This window comes from Sarcophilus harrisii, chromosome 1, assembly GCF_902635505.1.
Source record: "Sarcophilus harrisii chromosome 1, mSarHar1.11, whole genome shotgun sequence".
In the NCBI taxonomy this organism is placed as follows: Eukaryota; Metazoa; Chordata; class Mammalia; order Dasyuromorphia; family Dasyuridae; genus Sarcophilus; species Sarcophilus harrisii.
This window is the reverse complement of record NC_045426.1, coordinates 284,362,263-284,383,370: the sequence shown is the minus strand read 5'-3', so window position 1 is coordinate 284,383,370 and position 21,108 is coordinate 284,362,263. Positions and strand designations below refer to the sequence as shown.

Genomic DNA, 21,108 nt, shown 5'->3' with positions numbered 1-21,108 from the left:
GGTATGCATGTGTATGTGTACTATATATGTTACGTATGTCCTACATATATGCATGCATTGTGTAGCATGTATATGTTAGTGCATATATATTGTAATATATGTGTATATGCTGTTATGCCACAGTTCTTTTATTGTCCTGACTCAGTTTCCCTAATTATCCTGACCCAGGCCTGCCTCGGTTTCCCTGCTTCTCAGTTCTGCAAAACCTCCCCTCCCTCTTTTATCAGAATATTTGATAGAACATCAGAATGCCTCTCCCCATCCCAGTATATCTCTCCATTTAATAAATTATTAGTCTCTAGTCTCTGTCTTGCTCAGTTTCTCCGATATTACAATGCACTGTACGTTCATGTCTATATGTAAGTGTATTTTTAATATGTAAGTATATGTGTATGTATATGTACGAATGTGTCTATATTTTTCTGCGAGTACATTCCTCTGCACACTTAAATAAGTCTCCTTTGGAACTTAAAAATGCTGACTGCATTATCAGAGAAGCTCCACTTCCTCCTCCCGCCCTCACTTTCTTCCCTCTTTTAGGAGAATATTAGCATGCAGGAAAAGAATTATGACAAGGTCACTCATCTCGCGAGAATCAAGTGCTATTTTGTCCTTGAGAGCGGAGAGAAGGCTGGGGGAGGAGTCAGAAGAAGGGGAGGGGCAAAAGGAGAGGAACTGCATTGGATTTGTAGAGCTCTGTAGGGCTGTTTTTCTGGTTGCCTGGATACAGGCTCTGGCCCTTAGGGCTTCTGGGTCGTTGGAAGCCTCTGTAGCTGTTCCGCGGGACTCTACGTGCAGAAACTGTGCTGGGGGTGGGTGGCGGAGGCATCGAGCCAAAGGAGGAACGCTCTGCTTCCCTCAATTCACTAAAGCCTGGATCTGGGAGAGAGGTAAGCCATCCTTTAATCTATCTCCCACCCTCTTTGCCTCCTTACACATCTTGCACATCTGCGTCGCATCGTCTCCCCCCCCCGCCCTGTTCTCTCTCTTCTCAGCCTCCTAACTTATTGTTTCTTCCCTCTGCCTCCCCCGCTTCTCGACACTCCCCAGGCCAGTTCTCTCTACCCTCGGACACAGGCTTTCCAAGCTCAGACCACGCGCCCGTTCCTGAAGTCGGAAATACGCGGTCTAGGTCTCTTCTGCCTCACGCTCGCCCCCAACCAGTTGTTTTTGGGTGCCTGGAGGTAGGGAGGGAGTTGAAGAGCTGGGAAAGTTTCACTGAAGGCAGTAAGGCTTGAGAATAAAAATGAGGGGAAATAAACACTTCGGTTAGTTCTAGGAATTTTTTTTAAAAGCCAAGATGTAAAAAGTGTAGAATTTCAGAGCTGGAAAAGGTGATGGAGGGCAGTAGGCTCAGCAGTCGATTGTTTTGGGCTTGTTTGTTTTAGAAGAGACATTCGGGGTCTGACTTTGTGCCCTTTCCAAGATCTCCCACTAGCCGACAGCTGAGTCGGTACTAAAATCCAGACTTCTCGACTCCTGTGGTTTTCCTCAGTCATCATAATAAATTCGTGCCTTCACCTGCATCTTTGATTTCCTTCACAAGCTAATTGTACAATAATTCAGAGTCTGATTCTTTTTGTACAACAAAATAATGTTCTGGTCATGTATACTTATTGTGTATCTAAGTTATATTTTAATATATTGAACATCTACTGGTCATCCTGCCATTTAAGGGAGGGGGTGGGGGGGTAAGAGGTGAAAAATTGGAACAAGAGGTTTGGCAATTGTTAATCCTGTAAAGTTACCCATGTATATATCCTGTAAATAAAAGGCTATTAAATTAAAAAAAATAAAAGTGAAAAAAAAATAAAATAAATTCGTGCCTTCCCTTGGGGATTAAATGCAATTTACTCCTTGTATGTCTTTTTTGTACTGAGTTCTTTACTTTTTTTCTCCCCAACTAGACTATAAGCTCCGTGGCAGTAGGTTCTTTTTTTTTTTTTTTTTTTTTTTTTTGCCTTTGTATACTTGGAATTTAGCTCAGTACTTGCCAAGTATTAGAAGCACAAAATAAATGCTAGTTGATTTGACATTATATTTCCATGTTTTAATCCGCCTGTAAGGAAGGTTTCAATAGAAGCAAAGGGAGGTTTTATTTCCACAAACTTTTTGTAATTGAAAAGAAAAGCATAAGCCCCACCACATTTACATACAGTAGTTTTTTTCCTAAAAAGAGGAATAATGGGTTGATGTTTCTAACAACCCATGGTTAGTTGTGGCCAAGCCAGCAGTGAAGAAAAGTTTTTGACCAAACTCTCTTTCAACCAACAAAGATTTTACGGGTGTTAGGAAACTTGACAAACAAAAAACAACTATTAGCATCTTTGTAGAGCTCACAATCTAATATACAGGTAAAAGGGATATAGATAATTATAGAACACTACCTTATAGACATGTGGAGAAGGTGAACTGGAATAAGAGATTTGTTAATGAAGTAGTCATCTCTATAACTGTGGTACTTGAAGGAAGAATTTCAACAGGTAGGTGAAGTAGGCTGCCAGATGGGACGGTTTTGTACAAGGAGACAAGACAGAATAAGGGCAAGAAATTGTTAGTTGGCCAATTTGCCTACAGAGTAAAGGGAGTGAAGGTGTGAAATAAAAATGAGCAGTTAAATTAGAATATCTTTGGAAGTATTAGAGTATTAGAGTAAGGAATTTATATTCTTGAGAACTACTGAATGTTATGGGCCAGAGCTCTGAACTTGAAACAAAGGAGTTTTCCAGGGTACTAAGAACCTTCATCTGTGACCCAGAAATTAGGGTGAGTACAAAAATAGACAAGGAAACTTTGTTAAGGGTTAAAGTAATATTTCAGCTAAAATGGGACAGATGTTTAGAAAACAGCCTTTTTTTCTAATTCAAGGAAAATGTGTAGAGAGCATTGTAAGACTTATGAAAAGCCAAAGTTTGATTGTAATTTGGGAGCAGATCGTTGAACTTTTAGAAACAGGATATTACACATCTCCTTAGTTCTCTTAAGGAAAAAGAATGAATCCAGACAAGTGGAAATTAGTACGAGAGCAATTATGTCAATGCTACAGTGATAATGGATCTGACTCAATTTCCAAAGAAACACTTTATACATATAATTTAATACAACTGGCTTTAGGAAGTTATATAAGTTATAGAATAAGGAAAAAGAAGAAAGAGCAGGAAGGAGGAGGATCCAGATAAACTAGGTGAAAAGGATGAAGATTCAGATGAGAATAGAGTTAAATACAATTCTGAATGTAGTGCTTCACAGCAGAAGCCATTAGAGTATTCCCCATTTCATGACCTCCCCCCTCAATTAACCCTTTATGGGTGGAGGAAGAAGGAGTAGGAGGAGAAGCAGTAACAGTCAGCACTACCTATGAAGCAGCCTATGACAGGATTATAAAAGGCACTGGTTAAGGCAAAAAAAGGATAGGATATATCTGATTTAATAAATGCATACCCTGTGATTGAAGAGCTTGACTCTTCAGGTCAGCAGTGGAGAAGATAAATTCCTTTTGATCTGGAAAAAATTAAGGATTTGAAAAAGGGTTGCATTCTTTATGGGGGCTACATCTTATGTTAAGATGTTACTAGAGAATTTGGCTTATGAAATCTTAACCCCTTAGTGATTGGAAATCCATAGCAAGGACATGTTTAGAACCTGGACAAAACTAGTTGTGGCTTTCGGAATATAGTGAATTATGCAGGATACAAGCCCAACACAATAAGCAAACTGGAGTTAACATACAGATCACTTTTGACCAACTAGCAGGTAAAAGTCAATATGCAGACAATTCAGCACAGACTAATTACCCCATAGTAGCTTATGAACAAATTGCTACTGCTGCAGTAAAAGCTTGGAGCACTCTCCCAGGGAAAGATTGAAGGGAAGCCTTCACAAAAAATAGAGCAAGGTCTCAATGAACCCTTGGCTGATTTTGTGGGGTGTTTGCAGATCGCTGTCACAAGAACCATTGGAGAAAATGCAGCTACAAGAATTATGCTAAGACAACTGACTAAGTTGTCTAAGGAAAATGCTAATAAGGTTTGCAGAAGAATTATATGGGGACTACACAAAAACGCTCCTTTAGAGGAGATCATAAGATGCTGTGCCACAGTGGGCACAAATGCTTATTATAACCAGGCTATGATGATGAACATGGGAAGACAGGGTCCCTCTTGGCAAGGGACTTTCAGAGAAACTCGTCCATGCTTTCAGTGTGGAAAAATAGGATATTTGAGTGCCCAATGGGTATAGAGATATAGTGGGAAGACAGGGTGAAAGAAGATTCAAAATACTGTGTCCAGAATGCAACTGAGGTTTCCACTGGGCCTCAGAATGCAGATTGACCCAGGGAAATGAGAGGTGGGATCCAGCTTCAGGGCCTCAGGTGGGGCATGATGACAGCTGAGTTTACACCTTTTAGAAGTTCAGGACTCTGATGTGATCAGTCAGCCGAAAAGCAATCACATGGCAGAAAAGGATTACAACTGGAGAGAATATGGGCTTTTTTAACCCAACGGAAGGGCAGTGTCCAGTGCAAGCAGCTCTAATGTAATTGCCAGGTGATGAGAAGAGATTTAGAAGGTGGTAAACAGAAGGGATTAGATAGGTTAACTGCTTGGGAGAAAAGGTTTGCTTATATCTTTACAGATGGAGGAAGGAATCAGATGAATGCCAATGAGCACCTGGAGAGAGACCGAAAAAGAGAAAAACCTCAAAACAAAAGAGAAGACCTAAGAACAAAATATGCAGGAATCATTGGATTCCCTAACACAAGATGAAACTATTGCAGGACTTTAAAACTTGCATGAATGATTGGATTTCTTGCACATGAAGTAATGAACAATAGATTCCTTTTGGACTATTTCTAGGACTTATGGACATGTATAATTCCTCATGTTGATTCATGTTATTTGTTACATCACTACTAGCCTGTGTTAACTATGTATTTATGTAATTATGTGTAATACCTGCCATATTAATGCATTTATATATACCTGCTTTAAGAGTGAGACCCTTCAGAAACCACTAATCTGATTTGATTTCCCATTTCCTTTGGTGTTTTCATCTCCCTTCCTGAGACATCAGGGAGGGTGTGATTACCCCTTTTTATGGTGTTTTCACCCCTTTTTTGAGCAATCAGGGAAGGCGTGATCACCTCTTTTTTGGGGATTCTCACCTCCTTGAGAAGTCAGGGAGGTCATGACCACCTATATTCTAAAACGGGAGATGTTATGGGCCAGAACTCTGAACTTCAAACAAAAGATTCTTGCAAGGTACTTAAGTCAGTGGAATTGATAGAGACAATAGTTGATCTAATTTAGCATGATTGATTTAATCCTACAAGGAGATGTTATGGGCCAGAACTAGAAATAAGGTACTAAGTGGAATTGAGGAGACTGTGGTTAAATCTAGTTTAGCATTGATTTAATCCTACAACAAATAATGGTTTCCTAGTGATATAATGATTGGTGTATACTCAGTGTGGGACATATAAGCAAGAAGCTTTCAGGGCCAGAAAGGACAAGTGCACTAGAAGCTCTCGGAGGCAGAGACAGATTCATTCCATCTTCCACCTTTGTTGTGGCTGGAGGCTGAAGTACAAACCTTTGGATATTCGGAGAGAGGCAGAGAAGGAGGCAGGAGCTCAAGCCCATGGAACCAAGGAGAGAGATAGGCTTCTAAGAAAGCTAACCCAGGAAAGGAGACAAGACTTTGAAAGAGACAATAAAGGATTTGGACTTTAACATCTGGTTACACTTGTGGTGATTACTGAACTGAAAGGAAGACTGCCTCAGAGACCCCAAGAAAACCTTAGCAGAGAACATTACATTTTAGAGAGAACATTACAACTGAAGTTTATAGAAAGTTATTAATCACGCAAATTACTTCAGCAGTGATAATCAAATGGAGAGGGTAAAAAAAACTGGAGGGAATTAAGTTAGCAAATTTTTTTTTTCCTGCTATGGTCTTTGAATTTGGTTTTTGTTTTTTTGGTTGTTGTTTGTTTTTATCTATAATAAGAAAGTATTGTTGCTGCTATATGCTCAGCAACAACATTTTTCTGGCTATAGAATCTCAGAACTGGAATGAATCTCAAGAGTATCGACAAGCTAATCCAGCTCCTAATTAAAACAATCAAATCCTTCTAAGTCAATTACTATTTATTAAGCCTTAAAGATATAAGCATTTAAGAGAAAAAAGGCAAAAACAGTTTTTACTCTCAAAGAACTTGCCATCTAATGAGGAAAAACATCATGTATGGGACAAGATGGATATAGGATAGATTGAAGATAATCTTAAAGGGAAAGCTTCAGCATTAAGGTAAATCATGCATCTTTTCCTGCAGAAGATGAGATTTTAGTTGAGACATAGTCAGAAAATGGATAAAAAGAAAGGATAGAACCAGTCAAAATATACAGAATTGGGAGAATGCATTTTTTGTTCCAAGAAAGAGCAGAGAAGCCAATCTCATTGACTGGTAGAGTACATGCAGGAATGAGCATTCAACATCTTGTTTCTGTCTTGTGGGTCTCTGCATAATAAGTTCAGACCATTATCACATGATAAGATCCCTTCAAATATTTTAAGACAGTGATCAGGTATCCCCTGCATTTTCTTCTATGGTAATTAACCTGGAAGAGCCATCTGAGGCCACTTAATTCCTCCCACTTATTTTAGAGAAAAGGAAATTAAGGCCTATAATTTATCCAGGTTCACACAATTTCTGAGGCATAATTTTAACGCAGGGTCTCTGATCCCATGACTAGTATTTGTTCCACTGTAGGATATTTCATCTTAAGTCTCATTTTTTTACATTAATTTTATGTCCTTTTTGAATCCTACTATTTCCCTGATAATCCTCTTTAGCAATTCTGCTAAATAGGAAATGAAATTAGTCCGAAATTTGTTCTTTATGAATCCTTTGGTTCATAGTATTCATCACTTCCTTTTCTATTTGCTTGCAAACCATTAATTTTTTAATTTTTTCTAGAATTTGCCAGAAATCAATGTCAGGCTCACTGACTTTCAATTTAAAGGCTTCTATCCCTTTAATGAAGTTTGATACACTTTCCCTATCTTCAGTTTTTGGCCCTTTTCTCTTTTCTACTATTTGTTATTATTTGAGATTAGTTCTCCCTATTTTTATATTGTAAATGTAGTAGCTACTTATTACTTCATTTCAATACTGATTCGGAAGTTCTGATCTTCTTTATTTCAACCTGAGCTCTTTAAAGGGCAGTCTGATGGTACTGCTCATTATATTGGTGAATTTACCATATGGGAATTTACCATTTTGATGCTGTATTCAGTGAGGACACCAACCAGCTTTAACTCTAAAACAGCTCAGAATTCCTCAACTCAAGTCTCCTAGAATTAGAGATTACAAGCATGTATCATTACACTTAGCTATTTTCCCCTAATTTCTTTTTTTTTTATTTTTTGAAAATTGTTTTAAATTTTTAAAAATTAATTTGTTTATTTTAAATTAAAGTTTTTTATTTACAAAACATGCATGGGTAATTTTTCAATATTGACCCTTGCAAAGCTTTCTGTTCCAAATTATCCCCTCCTTTCCCCAACCCCCTCCCCTAGATGGCAGGTAGTCCAATGTTAAATCCAATATATGTATACATATTTATACAGTTATCTTGCTGTACAAGAAAAATTAGATCAAGAAGGAAAAAAAACTGGGAAAGAAAACAAAATGCAAGCAAATAACCACAGAAAAAGTGAGAATGCTCTGTTGTGGTCCACACTCAGCTCCCACTGTCCTCTGTTTGGGTGTAGATGGTTCTCTTCATCACTGAACAATTGAAATTGGTTTGAATCTTCTCGTGAGAACATGTCCATCAGAATTGATCATTGTATAGTTGTTGCAGTGTGTGATGATCTCCTGGTTCTGCTCATTTCACTTAGCATCAGTTCATGTAAGTCTCTCCAAGTCTCTCTGAAATCTTCGGAGTTGGTCATTTCTTATAGAACAATAATATTCCATAACATTCATATATCATAACTTATTCAGCCATTCTCCAATTGATGGACATCCATTCAGTTTGTAATTTGTTGCCACTACAAAAAGAGCTGTCACAAACATTTTTGCATATGTAGCTCCCTTTCTCTCCTTTAAGATCTTTTTGGAATATAGGCCGAGTAGAAACACTACTGGGTCATAGGGTATACACAGTTTGATAGCTTTTTGAACATAGTTCCAGATTGCTCTCCAGAATGGTTGGATCTGTTCACAGTTCCATCAGCAATGTGTAAGTGTTCCAGTTTTCCCACATCCCCTCCAACATTCGACATTATCTTTTCCTGTCATCTTAGCCAATCTGACAGGTGTGATTTCTCTGATCAGTAGTGATTTGGAGCACCTTTTCATGTGACTACAAACAGTTTCAATTTCTGTATCTGAAAATTGTTCATATCCTTTGGCCATTTATCAAATGGGGAATGGCTTGAGTTCTTATAAAGTTGAGTCAGTTCTCTATTTTAGAAATGAGGCCTTTATCAGAGTCTTTAAATGTAAAAATGTTTTCTCAGTTTATTGCTTCCCTTTTAATCTTGTTTATATTAGTTTTGTTTGTACAAAAACTTTTTAACTTACTATAATCAAAATTATCTATTTTGTGATCAATAATGATCTCTAGTTCTTCTTTGATTACAAATTCCTTCTTCCTCCATTGATCTGAGAGGTAAACTATCCTATGTTCTTCTCATTTGTTTTAATATTTTCTTTATGTCTAGATGATACACCCATTTCGACCTTATCTTGGTATATGGTATTATGTGTGGGTCAATGCCATACTAGCTTTAAATTTTCCCAGCAGTTTTTGTCAAATAATGAATTCTTATCCCCAAAGCTGGGGTCTTTGGGTTTGTAAAACACCACATTGCTATAGTTATTGACTTTTCTATGAACCTAACCTGTTTCACTGATCAACTGCTCTGTTTTTGATGATTGATGGTTTTGATGACTGCTGCTTTAGATCTGGTACAGCTTAGACCACCTTCATTTGGTTTTTTTTTTTTTTTCCCCCATTAATTCCCTTGAAATTCTTGACCTTTTCTTTCTTCAAGATAAATTTTGTTATTATTTCTAGGTCAGTATTGTCATCTTTATTATATTTGCTTGACCTATCCAAGAGCACTTGATATTTTTCAAATTGTTTAGATCTGACGTTATTTGTTTGGAAAATGTTTGTAGTTGTGCTCATATAGTTCCTGACTTTCCCTTGTCCCAAATATTTTATACTGTGCATGATTATTTTAAATTTTCCCCTAATTTTTAAAAAAAGTATAGTAGCTATTAAGTCAGAGTTAATGGAGAGCTAGGCTAGCCTTGAAGCTAAGAAGATTAGGGTTTAAGTCGAACTACTTACTGTGTAAGCCTACTATTACTACTAACTGTGTAAGCCAAAATAAGTCACTTTAACTTAGTATTCTAGGCAGCTCTTTATGACTAAATTGTGGAGAAGGTAGTGACTTACGTTTGTAGAGGAAACTCTTCATTGGGAGTTTCCTTATACCAATGAAATTACAAGTTCATTCCCTGTTACTTCCTCAGCTATATTTACATATTATTTATATTGCCTGGGGATATACTTTGTTCAGGCCAGATGACTTAAATTCTTTTGGGGCATCTAGATGAATTCTTACCATTTGCTCAAGTTTTGATTCCTTCTTAACAGGTTTTTTTCTTTCTCTTCTCTATCCTTCTCTGTTTTTATTATCAGAAAATCTGAGTTAGAAAGATTCCTGAGGTCATCCAGTTTAAGCCAGATAAGAACATATGGCTTTTGTTTGAAGACCTTCAGTGAGTCATTGATAAAATGTTAAATCTTACAAGCCTCCTTTCAAGTCAATATCTAACCATTAATAACTATTTATTGTATTCACTCAATTTCAATTCAATTGAATAAGCATTTATTAAGCACACTGTATGCTATACTAGGTTTTGGGGGGATACACAACAAAATAATAACTGTCTTTAGGGAGCTCACATGTTTTAGAGAAACATACACACTAGGATGGACAGGGAGGAGATGCTGAGGCAACAAGGAGCAGAAAGGGTTTTTTTTTTTTTTTTTTTTTAGATTTTTCTATCTATACATTACTCAGATTTCTCTATTTCCCTTTCCTCTTTCCTTCCAAAAAATCATCCTTTATTAACTAAGAATATTCCACATCCATAGAAATCTTCTACCAAAAAACAAAACAAAACAAAAAAATAAAAACCTAAAAACAAAACCAAAACTACTAATTGGAGGGAGGGCTCTTCTCACATAATTTATTTGGGGGCCAGTCTGTTATATATTATCTTGCAATGTTTCTTTTTTTGATTGTTATGTAATTGTCGGTTCTTTCATTTACATTGATAAAGTCAATATATCTATTTTTTCTGCCTCTGCTTCATTTTGTAGATACATATTCATGTCAATCTTTACATGCTAATCTGTATTCATCATATTCTGTTGTGTCTAGCACAACAGAAATGAACTATGGGGTTGAAAATAAGGAGAAGGGGTTGCTGATAGTTCAAAAGAGCCATTTATTGAGAAAATTCATGCTGCTTATATATCTCAAAACCATAGGTTATCATGAAAAGCATGGTTCTGTGACCAACTCTGATTCTTGTTTTCTGGGTTCTGATTCTCTGAAGCATATTGTTATTTTCTGGACACTCAATCTTGTGTAAAATTTATAATACCCCAGTAAATATGCTGGGACCTTATGGTTTCTCATAATTTTAAACTTAAATATACCCTTGATTTATCTTAGGAGGTGGGGAACATCTCAGTTACTGAAGATGTTCATTGTTTCTTATAGTCTAGTATTATTCTGTTACTTTCATGTACCATAGTTTGTTTATTCAGTTCCCATTTGATGGATATTTACTTTGTTTTCAGTTGAAAGACCTACTTTAATACTCCATACTCAGCATTGTAAGGCTGCTTGACTTGAATGCATCTTTCAGAGAGTCACAATTCTGCAGTTCAGCCAGTTCCATTTGGTAAATTGTATCCACATTTTCAATGTCAATAGAAAATGGATTACGGAAAAGCTGTATGTGCTGTTCCTGAAGATGAAGCTCTTTAAATCTAAATTGGAACTCCTTTTGCAATTTTTCCAGTGAATCCACATATGTTTTGTTTGGGAATGCAATCAGCGGTTTTTCCACTAACAGATTTTGAGTTGTGGGGAGATGGCAGAAGTTTTCTTCCTTCACTGTTTGATGAGGAGGCCTAATTTTACTTCAAATGCTTTGACATGTGATTGCATATCACAGATGAGCTTACCCTTTCCTTGAAGTTGCATAATGAAATTGTTGAGTAGCTCTCTTACATCTGTCAGAAAGGCAAGGTGCCATTTCCATTCTGCATCATTGAGCTCTGGTACTTCTTTGTTTTTTGCAAGCAGAAAAGTTGTAATCTGTGGAAGTAAGTCATAGAAACATTTCAAAACTCTCCCTTGACTCAGCCCATGGACTTCTGTGTGATACAGACCATCTTCATACTCAACATTTAGCTCAGACAAAAATTCCTGAAATTGTCTGTGATTTAGTGCATTAGCTCTAATGAAGTTAACACAAGATACCACAATTTTCATACAGAGTCCCACTTCAGTGATTTACTACACAGCGCTTGTTGGTGGATGAGGCAGTATATGGATATTGGATGAGAATGGTTATGTTTCTCCATCTCTTGGTTAATGTGAGCAGTTACTCCTTTCTTAGACCCCACCATGCTAGGAGCACTATCAGTTGTCACACTGGCTAGTTTAGCCCAGTCCAGCTCCAAACCATTCATAGTTTGGCAAACCTTTTCATAGATATCCTCTCCTGTAGTTGTTTCTTTGATGCTTGCAGTGCAGCAAGCTCTTCTATGACTTCAAAATAATCATTCATCCCACGAATAAAAATTAGAAGTTGTGCAGAATCATGAACATCATTGGTTTCATCGAGTGCCAAGGAAAAATATGAAAATTTTTTTATGGAGTTTTGCAAATGCTAATGCAGATTGTCTCCCATTTCTTCAATCCTCTGTGTAATTGTAGGTCCTGAAAGACTCACTGTATTAAATAAATTGGCCTTCTCTGGACACATCTCTTTTGGCAACAGAAAGAAGGCATTCTTTAACAAATTCTCCCTCCATGAATGGTCTGCCAGTGCGTGCTATTAGCTTGGCAACTTAAAAACTTGCTTGCGGTGATGAAATATTTAGCTGTTTCTGTTCCACAAAAGTATTTTGCTGAGTTGTCAGTGTATTTTTCAGTTTTAATATTTTATCTTTTCTCACTTCTCCAACCAAACAATCATATTTATCTTTATGTTGAGTTTCATAGTGTCCACGCAAATTATATTCTTTGAACACAGACACTATATTCTGGCATATCAGACATACAACTCTTTCCTTGTAGTGCATGAAAAAGTAATCATAAGTCCACTGTTCTTTGAATATCCTACACTCTGATTCATTTTTCTTTTTCTTGACATCATTATTTCCTAGGGATTCCAAATTGGTATTAGTAAAATACCAATACAAAGGATATGAACAGACAATTCTCAGATGAAGAAATTGAAACTATTTCTAGTCATATGAAAAGATGCTCCAAGTCATTATTAATCAGAGAAATGGAAATTAAGACAACTCTAAGATACCACTACACACCTGTCAGATTGGCTAAGATGAAAGGAAAAAATAATAATGATTGTTGGAGGGGATGCGGGAAAACTGGGACATTGATGCATTGTTGGTGGAGTTGTGAACGAATCCAACCATTCTGGAGAGTAGTTTGGAACTATGCTCAAAAAAGTTATCAAACTGTGCATACCCTTTGAATCCAGCATTGTTACTACTGGGCTTATATCCCAAAGAGATTATAAAGAAGGGAAAGGGACCTGTATGTGCATGAATGTTTGTGGCAGCCCTTTTTGTAGTGGCTAGAAACTGGAAACTGAATGGATGTCCATCAGTTGGAGAATGGCTGAATAAATTGTGGTATATGAATATTATGGAATATTACTGTTCTGTAAGAAATGACCAACAGGATGATTTCAGAAAGGCCTGGAGAGACTTACACGAACTGATTCTGAGTGAAATGAGCAGGACCAGGAGATCATTATATACTTCAACAACAATACTATATGATGACCAATTCTGATGGACCTGGCCATCCTCAGCAACAAGATCAACCAAATCATTTCCAATGGAGCAGTAATGAACTGAACCAGCTATGCCCAGAGAAAGAACTCTGGGAGATGACTAAAAACCATTACATTGAATTCCCAATCCCTATATTTATGCCCACATGCATTTTTGATTTCCTTCACAAGCTAATTGTACAATATTTCAGAGTCTGATTCTTTTTGTACAGCAAAATAACGTTTCGGTCATGTATATTTATTGTGTATCTAATTTATATTTTAATGTACTTAACATCTACTGGTCATCCTGCCATCTGGGGGAGGTGGTGGGGGGTAAGAGGTGAAAAATTGGAACAAGAGGTAAGAGGTGAAAAATTGGAACAAGAGGTTTGGCAATTGTTAATGCTGTAAAGTTACCCATGCATATATCCTGTAAATAAAAGGCTATTAAAAAAAGTAAAATACCTCTCTCTCTCTCTCTCTCTCTCTCTCTCTCTCTCTCTCTCTCTCTCTCTCTCTACATATATATATATATATATATATATATATATATACACACACAGTGCTACAAAAACAATATACCAGCAATAACTTTGCCCACACAGAGACATACAGACTGCAATGCCCATCTTCCTCCAAACTGCCTCTGTGATGCTTCTGTTTCCCTCACTCTCTCTCCCGCTCCCGCTTCCGACCTTCACTGCTGCAGTGAATTCCCCCTGCAACGGCCATGACATGTGCAGCATTACATTACATTCCCAACGCCTGTCTGTTGTGGTGACTGCCGTTACTGTACAAGACCGCGGGCCATCAGTTCTCCTTCTTCTGCATCTCTCTCCGTTCCCCACACCACACACCCCGGCCTGGGAACTCACCGCACCTTGGTATCTCCTCACACTCTGTCTCCGCCGCCTCAGCCCAGTGCTGGAAGTGTGCGTTGCTAATGCGAGTTTAAGTCGAACATCACTTCTGGTCTGATTTTGCCATAACCCGGCAGGCCGCATAAACATCCTCAGTGGGCGGAGGTTTGAGGACCCCTGATTTAGATCATTTACAACACATGAAAATGTGGTTGTGAATACTTTGAAATTCTTCTTTTGAGAACTATTTGTTCATATCCTTTTATCTATTGGGGAATGACTACTAATTATGTATATATGATCTATACAAATATCTGTCACATAAAAATTATTAGTTTATACATAAATATAATACGTTATACATTGCTTTATGCATACAAATTTATGCATACAAAAAGTTATATATTGATTTATGCATACAAATTGAATACAGATTTATGCATACAAACAAAAATGTAAACAAATTGTTTTATAAATACATAAATTTATATGTATAGATGTTTATGTATGCTTAAAACACACATCCTACACACACACACAACACACACACACAAATACGTACGTTCCTATTTGATCACTTTCCTACTTTTTAGTTTCAAGTCAAAATTATATATTTTATTTTTTTATAAAAAATCTCCATCTCTTGTTCAATTAAGATTACATATCTACATATACTAGCTATAGTTATAAGACATATGATCCATTTACAATTTTTAACAGTATGGTCTTTAATTTTAGATTTGCATATTCATTTGGAATATATTGTGGATGATAGAAAAGGTAAATGAAAAATGCTGGAGGAGATATGAAAAAATAGGACACATTAATGCAGTGTTAGTGAGGTTGTGACCAATGTCTGACCATTCTGGAAAACAATTTAGAACCATACCCAAATTATGCTACAAAATTATGCTGTATTCTTTGATCCAGCAATACCACTACAAAGTCTATATCTCCCATAAAGAAAAGAAAAAAAGGGAAAGGATTTCTTTGTACAAAAATATTTGTAGCAACTTTTCTTGTGGCAAAGAATTAGAAATTGAGGAGATGCCCATCAATTGGGGAATGTATGAACAAGCTGATATATGTTTGTGGTGGAATACTACTGTGCTATAAGAAATAATGGAGAGGCATGATTTCAGTGAAACCTGGGAAGATCTATGTGAATTGATGCAAAGTGAAGTGAACAGAACAGGCGATGATTGCACAGTAGAAACAATATTGTGACGATTAACTGTGAAAGACTTAGCTACTCTGATCCAAGACAATTCTGAAGGACTGTTGTCTTTCTCCAAGGAGAGAATTGATGAACTGAGTGTAAATTGTATAAATTTTTCACTTTCTTTATTTTCCTTGCTTTTTCTTTTTTGTGATATAGCTAATACAGAGACATTTTACATGATTTCATATGTGCAATTCATGTCATTGCCTTTTCTATGAATGGAGTGGGGACTAGGAGAGATTTCGAAACTCAAAATTAAAAAAAATAATAAATGAACAAATGAATAAACAAATAGAATGTATTGTGGAATATGTTGGCCTAATCTAATTTCTGCTAGATTATTTCCAGTTTTCCCAGCAGATTTTAAAAATCAAATATGGAGTTGTTTTTTTTTCCCAAGATAATTTATGTTTTCCATTTTATGGAACCAGTGTTACTGAGTTACATTGTTTATATTCTCCCTTGTCTAGTCTGTTTTTGCTTATCTCTCTGTTTTTTAACCAATACCAAATGGTTTTGATGACTACTGTTTTATAATAAAGTTTGAGGTCCAAAATACTATTTCCCCTTCATCACTGTAATGTTCTTGGTGGTTTTCTGGAGGTCTTGGGGCAGCCTTCTTTTCAGAAGAGTAATCACCACAAGAATAGCCAGGTGTTAAAATCCAAGTCTTTATTGTCGTCTTTCCCTGGTGCTCAGCTAGCTTTCAGGCCTTCAGAGAGGACTTGGTTTTAGTGGAGAAAATGCAGGAGGATAGGTGTGAGATGTGGTGTGAGATGAAGTAAGTCTGAGTCCAAGAGTTTGTGCTTCAGCCTCCAGCCACTAAAAAGATAGATGATGAAATGAATCTGTCTCTGCCTCCTTTGGCTGAGTTTGTCTCAGCTTATATGCTCTACCCTGAGTATAAACCATATCACTAGGAAACCATTATTTGTTGTAAGATTAAATAATACTGAACTTAGAAAACTATTAAGCACCATGCTAAGCTAGATAACCATTATCTCATCAATTCCACTGACAACATCTTGAAGAATCATTGTTTCAGAGTTCTGGCCCATAATACATCACTATTTCTTTTCATCATTTCCCTTTACATTCTGAATCTTTTTTTTTTCTGGGTGAATTTTGTTATTATTTCACTAAATTCTATAAAGTATCCCTTTGTTAATTTGATTAGTATGATAGTAAAAAAGTAAATTAAATTTGAGATTTTGTCATTTGTATCATATGGGAATGTTTAGGCATGAATATGAATATTCCTCCAGCTATTTAAGTTGTGGTAGTCTGTAACTTTGCTGAAGCTATTATCTCAGTATCTCTGCAATTTTCAATTATACTATCATATTACATATTACATAATTTTCAATTATACTATCATATTATACTATACATATCAAATATACTATCATATTACTATACATATTACATATACAATTATACTATCAATTTTCAAATGTACTATCATATTACATACATATCAATTATACTATCATTATACATACATATCATATGATATGTATCAGATACATATCATAGTTATTTTTTCTTTGTCTTATTGTTTTGTTAGCATGTCCAGAACTATATAAAATTATAAGGAGAACAGGCATTCTTTTTTCAAATATTATTTTATTTTTCCATGTAACACATAAAGATCAGTGGATATTAGGAAATGTTATCCTGATAGATGATTTTGTTGCTAAAAGTTATACATGTTATTTATACCAATTCTTAGATATACACACTTTAAAAACTTAAAAACAGAATAATTCTGATATGTTTAAAATCTTTCAAATTAAGAATTTTATTTGGTTTTTAATCCACTTATTACAAATTTTAAAATGCAACAGCTTTGAATTTGTAAGAATAACTGACTGACTGGAGCAAAGGTAAATTTACTATTTTAAGTATTAACTAAAACTTTTATGTAGTTGATGGGAATAAAAATTGAGTATCAGTTAAGTGCTGGGAATAATATGCTTTTTTCTACCATGAGAATGATTAAAACCAAGCATTAAAATTCAAATTTATGTCGTTTATAAGTAACTATAACATATATTGGAACTTTCCTATCCCCATATCCACTCTGTTGCCAAGGCCAGTCAGTTTAACCTATGTAAACATTTTATATATGCCCCTCTCTTTTTTTTTTTGACACAACTCTAGCCCAGACTTTGATTATTTACAATAGCCTGTGTGATGGATATGCCTCCTTCAAGCCTATCTATATCTTCAGCCACTAAAGTGATTTTTCCAAAATGCAGGTCACCCAACTCCCTACTCAGTAAACTCCAGGGGCTCCCAGTTGCCTCCAGGATCAAATACAACATGTTCTGTTTGGTATTCAGAGCTCTTCATAATCTGTGTTTTATATTTTAGTCTTTCACCAAGTGACACTGGTCTCCTCGTTGATCCATAAAAAAGACACTCCCATTTTTGGCTTCAGACACTTTTCTGTCTGTCTTCCCTTCCCCTCCCCCCCAGTCCCAACCTGAAATGCTCTCCCTCCTGTTCCATCTTTTACAAAAAGCCTTTTTCAACTTAAATCTAATGCTTTCCCTCTATTAATTATTTTCAATTTAACATGTACATAGTCTGCCTTGCAAATATTTGTTTACATGTTATCTTCTTCATTAAATTGTAAGCTTCTAAATGACAGGGGCTATGTTTTGCATCATTTTGTAATCCTGGCACTTAGCACAATGCCTAGCTCATAATAGGCACTTGACAGATGTTTATTGATTGGATTGTTTTTAGGTTCATTGATCAAATTACCCGAATAATTAATTATATCAACTATTTACATGTCACCTCACCCCCAACATATGCAGGGATTGTGTGTGTGTGGGAAAATGAAGTACGAGTTAATCACTTTATTGTAGAGAACCACAGATAGAAGGGGAGGTCTGTGTGAGCTATAAGACCCTTCAGCCCAGAGAGAATCTGCTGACAATGTCTGGTTCGGCTCCCCATCTTTCCTTGGGGCTTCTCACCCTTCCTGAGTAGTCAAGGGAAACATGACCACCTGTGTTCTATTTGAAGCAAGGGATACTTACTTCAAGTAGGCATTTACATACAGTAGGGTGCATATAGTTTAGCAGTAAGCAGTGTGCTGTGATGGTGTGGTGATGTAATGGTTTTATAGTTGTCAAATGCTCAATGTGCTGTAGAGGTATAATCGTACTAAAGTATTTAGGGACTGAGAGGACTTGAAATAAAGGGACTCCATCTTTGACCATCCTTGTGGGTCTCCAGCCGCATCATTCCTCAACTAAAACTAAGGACTAGGGCTGGTCCCAAGATCCTCCAGATAGCTAGTCCGGATATTTTGGCACTCCAGCGTAGGGGCTCTAGAAAGCATAGTACATTTTGGCACCCCAACTTGGGGGCTCTAGAAAGCATACTACACGTTATTCTTTTTTTTTCCCTTCAATATTTATTTTTCCAAAAACATGTAAAGATAGTTTTCAGCATTCACTTTATTTTTATTTTTATTTTTATTTAATAGCCTTTTATTTACAGGTTATATGTATGGGTAATTTTACAGCATTAACAATTGCCAAATCTCTTGTTCCAATTTTTCACCTCTTACGCCCCACCCACTCCCCCAGATGGCAGGATGACCAGTAGATGTTAAATATATTAAAATATAAATTAGATACACAATAAGTATACATGACCAAACCGTTATTTTGCTGTACAAAAAAGAATCAGACTCTGAAATATTGTACAATTAGCTTGTGAAGGAAATCAAAAATGCAGGTGGGCATAAATATAAGGATAGGGAATTCAATGTAATGGTTTTTAGTTATCTCCCAGAGTTCTTTCGCTGGGCGTAGCTGGTTCAGTTCATTACTGCTCCATTGGAAATGATTTGGTTGATCTCATTGCTGAGGATGGCCTGGTCCATCAGAACTGGTCATCATATACTATTGTTGTTGAAGTATATAATGATCTCCTGGTCCTTCAGCATTTACTTTTATAAAACTTTGTGTTCTAAATTTTTCTTCCTTCTTCCATTATCTCCCCTCTCCTGAAGATAACAAATCTAATGTAAGTTAAATGTGTGCAATTCTCTTAAACATATTGTCATATTTATCATGTTATGATAGAAAAATCAGATGAAAAGGAGAAATTAGTCATGAAAAAGGTACAACAAAAAGTTGAAAATACCATGTTTCAATCCACATTTAGTCTCCATATTTTCATATTTTGTCATGTTGTGCTAGAAAAACCAGATGAAAAGGAGAAAAAAGCTATGAAAAAGGAAAAAAACAAAAAAGGTGAAAATACCATGCTTCAATAAACATTCAGTCTCCATAGTTCTCTCTCTGGATGCAGATGACATTTTCCATTTCAAGTCTATTGGAATTGCCTTGAATCACCATATTGTTGAACAGAGTCGAGTCCTTCACAGTTGATCATCATATAATCCTGTTGTTACTGTACAATATTCTCCTGGTTCTGCTCACTTCACTTAGCGTCAGTTCGTGTAAGTCTTTCCAGGCTTTTCTGAAATCAATCTGCTCATTAATATTCCATTAGATTCATGTTCTATAACTTATTCAGTCATTTCTCAACTGAGGGGCATCCACTCAATTTTTCAGATCCTTGCCACTACAAAAAATTATTACATACTCATGGGTAGGCTGAGTGAATATAATAAAAACGACAATACTACCTAAAATAATCCACTTATTTAGTGCCATATCAATCAAATTTCCAAAAAATTATTTTACAGACCTAGAAAAAATGCTAATGAAGGTAGCCTAGCTGTGCTAGACTTAAAACTATATTATAAAGCAACAGTGATCAAAACCATTTGTTACTGACTAAGAAATAAGAGTAGTTGCTCAATGAAATAGGTTAGGATCACAGGACAAAATAGTCAATAATGATAGCGATCTAATAATGTTTGCAAATCTAAAGACCCCAGCTTTTGGGATAAGAACTCTTTGACAAAAACTGCTGGGAAAATTGGAAACTAGTGTGGAAGAAATTAGGGCTTGACCTATACCTAACATCACATTCCAAGATAAGATCTAAATGGGTTCATGATTTAGACATAAAGAATGATATTATAAGCTGTAGAGGGCCAGTGTACTTGAAACAAATAATCTTACAACAAGGTGTTAACTTAGTGGAATTAAGATAATGATTCTCTAGTTTACATATACTAGTATAGTTCTACAAGTTGACACCTATTCTGCAAGATTGACACCTATGATGATGTACTTATAATAGAGTATATAAGAGATATGGGAAGAAAGACAGACTGAGGATAGGCAGAGAAGACAGAGGCCTGGAGGCTCTAAGACAAAGACCCTCGTGGTGACTGATCCTGTCTCCTTCACTTATCCACTAAGACTAAGGCCCATCTGAAGGTCCCCCAGAAAGCTAGCCCAACTCCAAACTGTGAGGAGATAATAAAGACTTTGGACTTTATTTCTGATTATTCTTGTGGTGGTGATTCTGCTGAAACTAAGGCCCATTTGGGGGACGTCCAAAGAACTAATCAGAACATTACAATAAGCAAATTAGAAGAACATAGGATAGTTCACCTCTCAGATCTATGGAAGAAGGAAGGAATTTGTGTCCAAAGAAGAACTGGAGCTCACAATTGAACACCAAATAGATAATTTTGATTATATTAAGTTAAAAATGTTTTATACAAACAAAACTAATGCAAACAAGATCAGAAGAAAAGCAATAAATTGGGAGATCATTTTTACATTTAGGGTTGTGATAAAGGCCTCGTTTCTAAAATACATAATTGACTCAAATTTGTAAGAGTTCAAGCCATTTTCCAAGTTATAAATGGTCAAAGGATATGAACAATTTTCATATGAAGAAATTAAAACCATTTCTAATCATATGAGAAAGTGCTCTAAATCACT

At 36.1% G+C, this 21,108-nt stretch overlaps 1 protein-coding gene across 5 annotated transcripts in view; it reads left to right on the top strand.

Annotated features, from left to right (window-relative positions):
* IFT74 (intraflagellar transport 74) overlaps positions 1–21,108 on the top strand; it is a 229,399-nt gene that overhangs the window by 52,600 nt on the left and 155,691 nt on the right. For 2 of the 5 annotated variants that reach the window (XM_031943353.1, XM_031943347.1), the window contains exon 1: positions 684–890. The exons of 1 other annotated variant lie outside the window; for it this stretch is intronic. The gene's annotated coding sequence lies outside the window, so the exon portion shown is untranslated. Of the gene's footprint in view, positions 1–675; positions 891–21,108 lie in introns of those variants that run through there. 2 more of the 5 variants (XM_031943367.1, XM_031943364.1) reach the window with 2 other exon arrangements.